This window comes from Lathamus discolor, chromosome 2, assembly GCF_037157495.1.
Source record: "Lathamus discolor isolate bLatDis1 chromosome 2, bLatDis1.hap1, whole genome shotgun sequence".
NCBI classification, from domain to species: domain Eukaryota; kingdom Metazoa; phylum Chordata; class Aves; order Psittaciformes; family Psittacidae; genus Lathamus; species Lathamus discolor.
The window spans coordinates 6,693,074-6,706,663 of NC_088885.1; the positions used below are offsets into that span (position 1 = coordinate 6,693,074).

Below are 13,590 nucleotides of genomic sequence, written 5' to 3' on the forward strand. Positions count from 1 at the left end.
TTTTCACAGCTTCTTGCAGGTATATATAAACTTCAACTGTAAGGGTTTCAGGGCCTTTGTCCAGAGTAGGAAATGACAAAATTGACTATAAAATGCCCATGTATTTGAAAATAAATTTGATCATGACCTTAGATAGGACGTGTGGTAGCAGAGTTAGGGGTTTGCAGCTTTCATTCAAACTTTTCAAGCTCCTGCTACAGATCACATTAATGGTATAGGCCACAGTGGAAGGAGAGAAGCAAGCAAAGATAAAAGCAGTTTAAGCTATAAACCAGTTAGAGCTGTTCAAAAGCAGTGGCATTTTCTTTGTTAAAATTGCAACAGACTCCTTATAGCTTCTTTTCTTTTTACAAAAGAATTCCCAGATCTCTGTTTTCTGCCAGTTTCTACTAAGTGAAAGCACCTCTAAAGTATCTTCTTGGGCCTTACTGTGAATGAAGGATACAGAACTGTAAACCATATATATAAGCTTCACTGAATGTTTCCGTAGCTCTTTCCTCCTGAAATGAAACTAAACTGAACCTGCTGCTCCAAAGCCACAGAAGTTTCTAATCGCTGAAGGCAATGCCTCAGTCAATTCCCTGTGTCTTCTTCCATGGTTAAGCCTTAGTCAACAGTCACTCATGACTTTTAATTAGTCTGACATTGAATGCAGCCCCTCCTCCTTCAGTAGCTTCTGTGTTTTTGTCTTCTGTGGAAAGGCTGATGAAAAGAAGCTGACTGCATAAACCTGACTGCTCAGCACGTCTTCCTAGCTGTATTTTCTCAAGCTGTTTTAATGGCTAATCAGCCTTTAGGAACGTATCTCTCTTACTTATCCCTCACTGTTTTCTGTCTGGTGCTGTCATTCTGCTTTACCTAAGCCCTCAGCTTTGCTGAATGGCATTGTTACCGTACACATGCTGAGGGCCAACAGTGCTTGCAGTGTTTGATTTGCAATGCATGAAAAAGACTTAATTGTTCATGCTGCTTCAGCAGGCTTTCTGAAGAGAGGTTCCTGTTAACCAACTTTTAAAACACTGGCTAGAGGCAATGGTAGAAACAATAACAACAACTGAACAGCAAAGGTTAGAGAAGGTTTGAGATTTACACACTGACAAATGGTTAGTTCATTTTATATAGTTTTAGGCTCAGGAGAGGAAACAAAATCTTCTACTGTCTATGCATTTTTGTTTTTCAGTAACCTCCTGTCTATACAACAAATGAAGCCAGTCTCACCTACTCATGCATATGCACACAGGAAGAATTAAGCTATTATTAATTGCAGATGCAAGTATGTAAGGTGAAAATAACATAAGGGACTAGCTGCCCTGCCATCCTGTATTGAGCCTGGCTTATGTTTAGCCTTAGCAAGTTTACACATGAAAATTGTATTGCCCAGGAAACCCAGTAGAGGTTGCTAGTGTTGAATCTTTGTATAAATGGACATGTACAGCCATGCCTCATATGGTCTGAACACAATACTTCAAGAACTGAAGTATGGACATACATTGAAGTATATTTTTTAAAAATCTGCTCTTGGGTATCACAGTTTATAAGAGATTTTATTTTAAAAGGCCTGCATTTCAGATAATTGCTGAAACAAGTTATATGTATAGGGCAGGGAGACTGAAACTCCTGCTTTTCCACTTTAAAAGAAAAATATGGCAATATTTACTCTGGCAGCCTTTTTTTCTCCCCTAATCTGACAACTAATTCCTCTCTTCCTACCCACAGCATAATTCCCATCATGATTTCTCCCAGTATAAATTATGTGTTTCTCTCTAGGCTGTAGCCAGCAAAAAATACAAAAGCAGGGAAGAATGACTTGCAGAATGCCTTGGCTGGCATATGGTAAGGAGGATCATAAAGAGAAAGTGGAATTTAAATTTCTCTGCTGGAGTTCTTCTGAATAGGTGGGCTGCAATAGCTGTAAATAGAGGCTGATTTTGTTTGTAAAGGAAAACTATGGTTTTCAGGACTAGGAATTTTCATTTCAAATAACCACACTGTTTCTGGTTGTGTGCTGACTGAAAAGAAGATTGCTTTCTTTGCTACCTAGTAAAAAAAGAAACACTTGAATATGATTTGGGGCAGGATAAATGACTCCTAGACTCTGCTGACATAATGTGTAGTCAACTGCAGTTGGCTGTGCCAAAGGAAGAAGCAGGGTAAGGTTGGAGGATCACTGTAGTGGAAGCTGGAGTTTTGGCAAGGGCAAAAAATCACAACAAAGCTCAGCTTGTCACAGTGTTCTCTGAGAGAGGAGAAAAATTAACACGAACGTTCAGGAGAAATGAATGGAATGGGATTAGTGGTGATGAGAGACTGATAAAATATTATTGCTTGCAAGTCACATGTTTCTGCAGGTAGTATTTCAAACCAAATGCTGATGGCTGTGACATCTGGAAATAATTCCATAACAGAAAGAACTGGGAGAGAAATGCATGAATAAAATGATAATGTAGTTCATATGTGTAAATTAAGAAGTGACTAATTCTTTTCCAGGGTGGTACTGGATGGTTTCTGAGTCCCTGGTAGACCTGGTTTTGATTGGGATGAATTTCAGTCACTGAGGGTAGTAAAATGACTTATTTCGTTATTTTCAAAGCAATTAACTCAGAAATTGTGGAATCAACAAAAGTAAAGGTCAGACTTATCTTTGGTTATGAGTCTGGATGCAGAATCTCATCATAAAAGGCAAATGTCGTATTAAGTGACAGAACTCATCTGCACACCCTAAAAGGAGCACAGACAGTGTCAAGTGTGGGGGGATGCCTGTATAATACCTTGCCCCTGCTGCTCCCAGGCCCATTACAGGAGCCATCAGCCCATGAAAGGACCATCACCACAAGCCCAGATGAGCACAGGGGCACAAAGGCAGGTAGAAACCCAATCGCAAAACTCAGAGGAAAGAACTGACACCTTGTCCAGACCCTTCCAAGGCTGTCCCAGGTCCAGGTGTGACACCCATCACGAGTCAGTACAGAAGCACCTCCTGGGCTGAGGGGTTTCACTGCCTAGAGGTGTGGGGCACATTATGGGATGCAGGGGAAGAACATTGCTGGATTGCACAAGACTTATTATGGGATGTTTAGAGGAGGAATTAAGGGTGGGGAAAAGGAAGGATCTAGTTGACAAGATGATCTAAGTTAAGAGGGACAGGCTTAAGGTATGTTAGCATACTTTTTGTTGAATACAGTGTTAATCTGTTAATTGCATTCTGCTTTAATTAAAGTTTTGGTCTTCAAGATGATGAAAAGTTAAATCTACACTGCTTATGCTGTTTGCTGACCTCATTAGTTGTATTTCTGCTGTAAACTAAGCACAATATATGATAAAGTTACAGACCTTGAAAATAGTTTCTGTAAATGTATGGGTTTACCTGTTCCTTTCTATTCCATCAGTCAGGACACAGTTTTTATCAATAACTTTAAAATGTTGATAGCTGGCATTTCATAACTAGTTCAGAGGTTAGAATTTTGCTTAACAGGATTTTCAGATGAGCTGCTTAGGAAATCAAATGAGGTGCTTTTAGTTTTTCCTAGAGAGAGGAGAGGAGGAGTGCAATCAGGAAATGAGAGAAACACACAGAATGAAATGAACGATCTGCTCTGAAGGAAAAGGAGGTGTTCCATGATCCATGAACCTCAGGCATGGAAATAAAATAGCAACTGGGCAAGAAGAGTTTGACTCCCAGGGTTCAAATCTGTAAAGGAACTCGTCCATAATGTGGATCTGAGGCATTATTTAATGTTAGTTGTTTTATGGCAGTGTGCGCTCAGAGCCCAGAAGGCCAACCGTATCCTGGGCTGCATCAAAAGGAGTGTGACCAGCAGGTTGAAGGACGTGATCCTGCCCCTCTACTCTGCTCTTGTGAGACCTCACCTGGAGCATTGTGTGCAGTTCTGGTGTCCTCAACATAAAAAGTACATGGAACTGTTGGAGCAAGTCCAGAGGAGGCCACGAGGATGATCAGGGGACTGGAGCATCTACCGTATGAAGACAGGCTGAGGAAGTTGGGGCTATTCAGCCTGGAGAAGAGAAGGCTGCATGGAGACCTCATAGCAGCCTTCCAGTACCTGAAGGGGGCCTATAGGGATGCTGGGGAGGGACTCTTTGTCAGGGAATGTAGTGACAGGACAAGGGGTAATGGGTTAAAACTTAAACAGGGGAAGTTTAAATTGGATATAAGGAGGAAATTCTTTCCTGTTAGGGTGGTGAGACACTGGAATGGGTTGCCCAGGGAGGTTGTGAGTGCTCCATCCCTGGCAGTGTTCAAGGCCAGGCTGGACGAACACTTGTGTGGGATGTTTTAGTGTGAGGTGTCCCTGCCTATGGTAGCGGGGTTGGAATTAGATCATCTTGAGGTCCTTTCCAACCCTAACTATTCTATGATTCTATGTTCTATTTAAACCACCTGCAGAACTCAGGCACTTTGAGGTGCATAGACATGTAAGCTTTTCCTGTTGAAAGTGCTTGGTTGGCCTACACTCCTATGTCTGGATGTATGTAGGACTGCCACCTGGGCAGTACTGAGCACACACATTGTGTTTAAGACCTCAGAGAAGACGGAATTTTCCACCTAGATTCAGTAAAGGTCTGGCAACTGTACTCTCAGTCTTTTAAGTCATATTAGCTCTGGGATCAGCACAAAATACGATAGCATTATTTACTGCGATTTAAAACCACAGTTGCAGGAGGTAGGTGCTGCATGTGTTTTTGATAATGTATGTTTGATTACCATAAACATATAGAGAAAAGAAGGTAATTCTGTTCCAGAACACCCGTCCCAAGCAGCAGTTAAATTTTCCACTCCTTTGCTAGTAATACCGTAAATATAAGAGTTTACATTTCCTTAGTCTACTAAGAGTTGTCAGGTCCAAGATGACATCTTGAAGACCCATACTTAGGTCATTCAGCTGGTATAAAACCACAGACTGGTTTGGGTTGGAAAAGACCTTAAAGCTCACCCAGTTCCAACCCCCTGCCAATGGCAGGGACACCTTCCCCTAGAGCAGGATGATCCAAGACCCATTGAACCTGGCCTTGAACACTGCCAGGGATGGAGCAGCCACAGCTTCTCTGGGCACCCTGTGCCAGCGCCTCAGCACCCTTATAATAAAAGATTTCTTCATTATGTCTAATCTAAAACTACTCATAGTTTAAAACTGGCTTGCTGTGTTTTCTGGCTACAAGCTTTGGTATAAGTTTTTCCCTGTCTTTCTTACAAGCCTCCCTTATATCCTGGGAAATAGATTCCAGTCTTTATATGTGGGAAATAGATCTGGTCCCTGTTTCCAAGGTTGTTTATGCAATTTGTATTTTGTGGTAATTGGAGGAAAGAGAGAGACTAAGAGTAAGTGAATGCATGAGTGCGTGAATGAGAGTGAATTGGATATCCTCAGTTATACTCTGCCACTCCTTTGGAAGATTGGATGTAGATGGCTAGTTCATAGTTTTAAGCAACTGAAGAGATACAGTGAGGATTTAACTTAAATCTGAGAGAGAAACAAGTTAGGACCTAAGTTCTGTATGGGTACTTCCACATTTTATATCGAGTACTCAGTATTCTGGCTGTAACAAATCTTATTCTAGGAACGCTCTGTTCTTCCCTGTATATTGCATAAGGGCTTGGGAGACTCGCCTTGGCAACACTTGAATCTAGTTCTTGGTCTGGACAATTAGCCTAATTAGCTTTCCCTCCCTCTTTCCCCTGTCATAAAAAGTAAAAGATGTCACGGGTTTTTTTTCATACTCAGCCCATTTGCTTATAAAGTGGACCCATGTTTTCTAAAGCCCTGGGTCATATTGTTTCACCATAATAACTACTGGTTGATTTAGTAGGTTCTAGATGTATTAAGTTCACTTAGCAATATGAAATGCAAAGGAAATAATATATTAACCGTTAAATTGATGTGTCTTCCAAAGACGTGTGAAAGTTGCTCTTCTGAGTAGAAAATCCTCCTAACGTATGAACTGACATGAATATGACCAGAATAAACCAGGGAATGACAACTGACAACAGCTCAAACTTTTCTTTGTTTTTTTTTTTTTTTTAGCCTAACAATTTAAAGAAAATGAATGCAAAACTGTAAAATAACCGACCAGAGACAAAATGAAAACGAAAACCCCAACAAATTTCAGGAACTTAAAAGCACAGAGAACAGAAAATGAATTATTGCCTTACTGTTAGGCAAAACTTGCAGTACAGCTGTAGGCAAGTTTGTCTTCATAAACACAGATTGTCTTTTCACTCTGTTTTTGCAAGAACTACAGAACTGACTCAACAGCAATACTAATACAAGACAACTGATGTAGTAGTGTGGCTAAGCCTAGCTTTTTCCAAACAAGCCTACTTGTGTCTTTTTATAAGAAAGAAAAAGATATCTTAAGATGGTATCAAATTTGTGTTTGCTGATTCATTAGCTCTCAGCTAGGTTTAACATCAGCTCTTACTTCTAAGGGCAGAATCAATGACTTACTTAGGCAAATTTAAAAGACATGGCACCTTTCTAATGTCTTCTTTTTTTAAGCATTGACATTCCCCTTCTTGTGCAGTCTAAACTGTTCATATTAATCAGAGCCTTCCATCCCTGCCCCCATCCTCTTTTAGAATTAGGGTTCTTCATTCTTCTCCCTTGGAAATATGCCATACACTGAATTCCCTCTCCTGGCAGTCTTCCCAGAGGAGGTTTGAAGGTTTGTTTTGTTTTCTCTTCTTGTGTCCCAATCATGCAGACACACCCTTAATCAGACCCGAGTGAGTTTTGTAATCCTTAACAGTTGCCTGGCAGACAGAGACTCTGGTTGCCTAGATAGGACAGTAGTTCCTGCTATAGAAGAGAGAGTGATCTGGGTTGATTGTAACATCTCTAAGATAGTAGGTAGGTCTTTGGGGTTATTTCTTCTTTTTATAGCTGTTTCCAGTATTTCTTCAGTCTCTCTTTCTGTGGCTGTGCTATGCCAGTTTCTTCTTGTGAAGTAAGAAAATAATAAATTGTTTTCAAAGATGAGAGTTTATACCAGAACCTTAGTCAAAATGTAGGAGAACTGAAAAAGTTCTTAAAGGGTGAAAGAGCTGAAAGTATGTCCTCAGAGATACCAGAGTTGGAATTTATTGTACAGCAATAAATACAGGCTTGGCAGAGAAAGAGCAGAGTGACAACACAACTAGCCTAGGAAACATTTTATTTGCATTAGCTTGAAGCCTGAAGCATCCTCAAATTAGAGTTTCTTGCATAGCCAGAACCATTCCCATCTTCTGAAATGAGCATCCTATAAGGCGTAAAGTCTTGCTGGTCTGATGACTGTGGATGTATCCATTAATCTATGTTAGCTCACTGCAGTTTCAATCATGAAGACAGTTTATTCACTTAGGTCAACAAAACCATTCCAACAGCATAAAAGAAGGAATAAATCTTTGCTTAGTGCTGAGGCCAAAGAAAGCATCTCCTAATTAAATTAGTTTGGCTAAGGAATATATTTGAGGGGACATAAAAGAGAAACCAAGGAAGAAAGAATAATTTTTAGGTTTTCTGAGAAGTCATTCAAAACAACTTAGCTGTGTCACAAGCAGTTCCTCTTTGCTTGTACCTTAGCAATCTTTGGAAATAATGTGGAATGGCCCATGTGAAATGAGTGCTTGTAGGACTGCAGTGGTGGTGTTCACCTAGCAACAATTCCCTCTCTATGCTCCAACTTCTCAGGATTTTGCTCTTCTGTTTTACAGTGTTTTTGTTCAGGTCTCTTGCTCAGTGGCTGTAACTTCATACAGATGTCTTAGGTATTTTTTTCATGCAGCCTAGCAGGGAAACACAGCTTGCAAAAACAGAACAGCAGGAGAGAAAGAGACATGAGGCACAACCTGTTACTACAGACTTCTGAATTAAATATAAATCTTGTTGAGTCTTGGAATATGCTTCATCAGGAAGAGCTTGTTGAATATTTCCTCCTTCCTTGCTTAAATAAAATCACAAACCCAACAATGAAGTAATTTGGATAGCACAGAAATAATGTGTTCACAGCTTCTCCCCTTCCCTCCCAAGTCCCTAATGCTTTACTTCTCGGTAAAGTGTACAACCAGAAATCATTGTGATAAAAATTTACCTGATGCAGTAGACATCTTAATTATTGGTATTGTAGGTGCCTAAGATAAACAGCTTCCTGTTATAATAGATTATTGTATTTCTTGCTGCTCCCAGCCTTACCCCACCAGTGGATGTCACACCATAGTGGATGCTAGCCTGCCAGGCAGCACGGCGTGGCATCAATTTAAAAGAGCAGTTTGCTCCTGTTAAAGGTGTAGAGAGGTCTATTTTCTATGTCAACTACTGGAAGGAGTTGTTGGGAGGTATGATGTGAATTCTTAGCATGTATCAGCATGTAACAGAACAGCAGAATTAAAAGCAAGCAATGGAAACTTCAGCAGAAGTAATACCACCAGCAGTAATAAATATTTTACCAGGAAATGTCTAGTGGTTTGTTCTGTTGGGGTTTTTTTTTATAGTGATTACACTGAAAAGCAAGAAAATTATTCCTTTAGAAAGACTGGTAACAGCCAGCCTTATGCTATATGATTGTACAGACTTTTTGGAACTTTGTCAGGCAGTCTCTCCTTTCCCTGTCTCTTACATGTTCCCATTCCATAATCTCCCATTTAAAAGTTTCCTTTGTGGCAAACTCATGTCACAGTAGCCAACTGAGTAAGCTGACTGATATTCATGCACAGAGTAGATGCTGATCTTTCTTCATTAGCTTCAAGACGGCTTCAATACCAAGGCGTGCATTCTTCAGTAATATCCTTCAGGAATTATGCCAGATGTGCTCAGAGTGGAGATTTTGCCTGTTAAAAGCTAATAATTGTCTATGTTTCTTCTTGGCTTTGTAAGACTTAGTGGTGGGCTTCCCTACCCCCTCTCTTCCCCCCCAGAATAATGCATTTTTCCATTCAGTCTAATTTGGAAGCTGTTGTTATGTTGCATACACAATATTTATGGTATTTTTACAACTGCAGCATGCTTCAATCAAAGCTGTTTGCTACACTGGAAGGAATTCAAGATGGAAAATGTCTAACAAACAGAAGGGACAGAAAGGAGACCTTTGCTCTTCCATTTTCAGATCATAATTTAAGATGTTTAATTCAGTGTCAGTGATTTCCTATTACTCTTAACTCATTTCTCTACCTGGAGGCACTTTAATGCTTGTCATCTCATTAAAAGGATAGTCGGTGTTCCTCAGCAAAGAAACTGTTTTAAACACCACACATAACAACATGACACAGTGTTGGCAGTTGCAGGCAACACAAATCTTTTGTCTTTGAGTCGCGCAGGCAAACCTGTGAGGAAGCATAGTGAGTCTGAGAACTCCTGACTTACTTCTGCAAATAGTGACTGTGTTCATTTTATCACCCTTCATACTTGTTCCCGGACTCCTATTAAGTGCCCATCAATATTTTGACTCAATTTATCTATTCTCATTTACCAGTGACTGCAAAATAGCACTGAATGTTAGACTGACTTATGTTTCTTAGGGGTATTATTAAAAAAGTCTGTTTATATGGCTTAATGAAAAGCATGACCTAAATTAGCATTCGGGTCAATGAATTTGAAAGTTGGATTAGAAGACTAAAGATGGGACACTGAAGAGGAACTTTCAGAAATATTTTTGCACATGGAAGATCTCTGTAGTCCCATATTACTGTATTTTATTGAGTACTGAAAAAGAACCCAGTAGTGGTCTCCTAGTGATTCTTTTATTTTCAGCTTGAATGGGTGTAAGAAAAAGAGATATTATTTTTTGCTCAGTTCTGAATGTTGATCTAAATCTATAGATACTGAGGCTAGGCTGAACAGTCTGGCTCAAGGACAGGATAAAGTTGATCGCCCTTTCCATGTAGTACACAGTTAGTACTGTGATGCTGGACAGCTCTAGGTAAAGTGACTCAAAATACCTTTTGTTGATGTTTTACTACTAATCCTTGCTAGTCTAAGGAATTTTCGAATTAAATATCCCCTATGTGTGTGTATATACAGATCAGTAATTGTCGTATTCATGATTAGAAGAAACAAAACCTCACTGGATGTAATTTAATTTTTGTCTTTCTCATTATTTTGAATTCAAATTTTGCAAAGAACAAAATTACAATACCAAGGGTAACCTCAGTGTACTTAATGAACACATTTGTGTCCACTGACATCAGCCAACTTCCAGTAAAGTGCAAGCTTCAACATCTAGTGCTTCACTAAATGCCTAAGAGGCAGAACAGCTCTATGAATGATGGTTCTAAGAAAAGCTTTTTCACTAGCACTTGCAGCTGTGGCTGCTCCAGGAGATGTCACCAGGGACAAAAGATCATGCCTGACATGATGAAATGTGGAAAACCAGAATCTATTTTCTGTTCCCTGTTACCAGCACAATGATGACACTTCACGTACAGATGGGAGGGAGAAATGTATTTGGTCCCTTGCACTTAGACCAAGATTTGTAAAATACTGAGGCAGTTAATTCCCTACGAGGTCTTTCTTCTTTGAGATGATCTCAGTCCTGAAAGTGATATAAGACTTACTATTCGTACTTTAAACAAATGAATAGCAAGCAAATACCACTTTAGCTCCTTGATAGAGGGTGGAGAAAAGCAGGTAAAAAAAAAGAGATCTAATCCAGGAAAGCTAAAACTTGCCCTTTATAGCACTTCGTGATGAGTGATGACACTAGAATGCTTCTACATGACAAGTCTATCAGTCACACCACAATAAAAGGTGTAAATAGTTTTCACAGGAGTGTATTTTTAGAGCAGATGTAAATAACAATTCACTCAGAGTTTAAAAGGGTCAGCTGTGACCTGTTTATTTTTGATGACTTGAGAAGGACATGAAGCTGTTGGAGCAAGTCTAGAGGAGGCCACGAGGATGCTCAGGGGCCGGAGCGCCTCCTGTATGGAGACAGGCTGAGAACATTGGGGCTGTTCAGCCTGGAGAAGAGAAGCTGCATGGAGACCTGAGAGCAGCTTCCAGTGGCTGAAGGGGGCTACAAGGATGCTGGAAAGGGACTCTTAATCAGGGACTGTAGAGATAGGACAAGGGGTGATGGGGTCAAACTGAAACAAGGTAAGTTCAGGTTAGATACAAGGAAGAAGTTCTTCCCTGTGAGGGTGGCACAGGTTGCCCAGAGAAGCTGTGGCTGCCCCATCCCTGGCAGTGGTCAAGGCCAGGTTGTAGGAGCTTGGAGCAACCTGGTCTAGTACAAGGTGTCCCTGCCTGTGGCATGGGGTTGGAACTGGATGATCTTAAGGTGCTTTCCCAAACCAGTCTGGGATTCTATAAATTGAGCCTGTTCTCATTTCTGCTATTGGAGGTACTTGGTGAATTTCCAACAACTGTGAATAGAGAAACACAGAATGTTGTTGAAAACCAAGGCAAAATCTTTCTTTTACTAAATTCACCATTCATAATTGAAATATTCTTTTTGTAGGGAGGAAGCTATTTTATTTATATATCTTCTGTTTGGAATTTGGTTGCCAGTCCCTCTGTTCTTCTCTTGTAAGAAAACAAAACTAGATAGCAAATCTGTTTGCAATTATTTTTTAAAAGCCTTTGATATCATGGTTAAGCCGGTTCCTGTTTCTCTACTCTTTCTTTCAGATTTTTTTCTTTGATAATTCTAAGCTATCAGTCTGAATGTGTTTTTATTTAAAACAGTTTTCTGTTGGCTTTCTGTGAAAGCTGACATCTTGATGGGTATCAGCATGGTAGAAGATAGTCTCAAGTGTTCACTTAAAGATGTTATGCTTCAGATGGGAGATTTGTAGGGAAGTATAGAAGAGATGCCTTTGAAGTAACCAGACCTAAAAACCTTGAACTACAAAAGTTACTTTATTATAACCCTTCAGGATTATATGTACGTTTTATTATAATCCTTAATGATCTCCATTCTCTTTTTCATTATTTTGGGGTACCTTGATCTAGTCTATAAAATTCACCTTGAAGTTAGAAAGGGAAAAGTACCAAACACTGACTCAGAACAGAGACTTGAAACTTCTTTTTTTTCAATATTCAGCACAAGTGTGGAGTATTGACTGTGTCTGGATAAACCTTTACCATTTATTTTTAGTTGTTTCACTTTGGACAGCTACATATTCAGCATGTAAGAGTGAAAGTTTCCACCTGAGGACAGTGGGCAACCTAAGCCTCAGGGATGTGAGACTGCTGGATGCAAGTTTGCTTTCTTCACTGTCCCACATAAGCATGTGAGACCCCAAGGCTTTTCAGCATGCACTTGCTATCCTAGCATTTTCTATGCCTTCTGCCTGTCTGTCTTATTTTTGAACCTGAAACTTCATCTTGGATCCAAAAACCATTTGTGAAGAGAAATCCCAGTACTTTCCAGACAGAATGGGTTTTGCCTCACACAGTTTGAAATGATACGAAAGCTTTGCTGGGAGAAAACCTTAGCAGCTTTCATTTGAACTTAATTTTTGTTTCCATTAACAAGGAAATGCATATTACAGGGAAGCTGAGCATTCTGTCTCACTTCTTTTGCACTAGCTGCAGAGCCAAGACTGTGAGAATGTCAGCTGTGTCTTGCTTCAATTTTGTGGTTCCTTCCAGTCATGTTTTCTGTTGTGGTCCCCTATGGAAAAATAATAAAGTACAACAAAAAAAACCCACTTCACTCTGATGTGGTTACAGTTGGTCTTCTTTACAGATTAGCTTCCTTTTAAGTGTGGTCTCCATGCAGAACATCAACAAATAGCATAAAGATTTATTTCAGATTAAGCTCAGCAAAACAATGCATTTTCTCCAGTAGACAGAATTCTTATTTTAGCTAACCCTTTGCACAGAAATAGTGCTTGTTTTATGGTTGAAGTTGTCAAAAGGAAAACTGTATTTAAAGTTTAAAACACTGTCATGAAATAATGTAAATCTGCATCTAACTCCTTAATTCCTGGTGACAGATTTCCTTGCTGGTTTTTGTAAATTAAGATCTCTATTAGCCCTTCCACATTTGTTCTAATTTTGGTTTGGTTTTGCAGATTATCTCCCCCCACTGATAATGTAACATGACACGACATGAAAACTTCTTTCTCTGCTCAAGAAGAAGCGCAGGAATGGCAAGGAACCAAAGTGGAACCACCCTCTGAGAATCTCCGTCACTAATCCACATCTCTAAAATACCAATATATTTCACTTTTCATTCACAATATAAACTGCTGTGTACTACATGAAGATCAACGGATTTTCATTCTTTCAGACTTCATAATAACAGAAATAATAATAAACTAGTCTGAAGTGTTATCTGTGCGTAAGTATTTTGGGTGATGGTGGAACTTGAAAACTGTCTATAAAATATAGTTTGTATTACTCCTTCCAGAAAAATAAATTAAAAAAATGGAAAGTTCATAGGCAGCAACATAATTTCAACATCACAATGGTGAAGACAAGACTTGCACAAAGGTATTTCAAAAGGAACCAGAAAGATCATTCTTAAGAAACATAGTTTTGGAACAGAAAAATCACCTTCCCTATCTGAGTGTAGCCATCCATTCTTAGAGCTTTAGTCTACTTGCTTGTATGTAGTACAAATATATGTAGCAAAAGGAAGAGCTAGATG

The 13,590-nt window shown here is 39.5% G+C and overlaps 1 long non-coding RNA gene across 3 annotated transcripts in view; it reads left to right on the top strand.

Annotated features, from left to right (window-relative positions):
• LOC136007632 (uncharacterized) overlaps nt 1–13,590 on the top strand; it is a 154,759-nt gene that overhangs the window by 138,356 nt on the left and 2,813 nt on the right. For all 3 annotated transcript variants that reach the window (XR_010609779.1, XR_010609777.1, XR_010609778.1), the window contains one exon: nt 13,013–13,281. This is a non-coding gene — a long non-coding RNA (uncharacterized LOC136007632). The remainder of the gene's footprint in view (nt 1–13,012; nt 13,282–13,590) is intronic.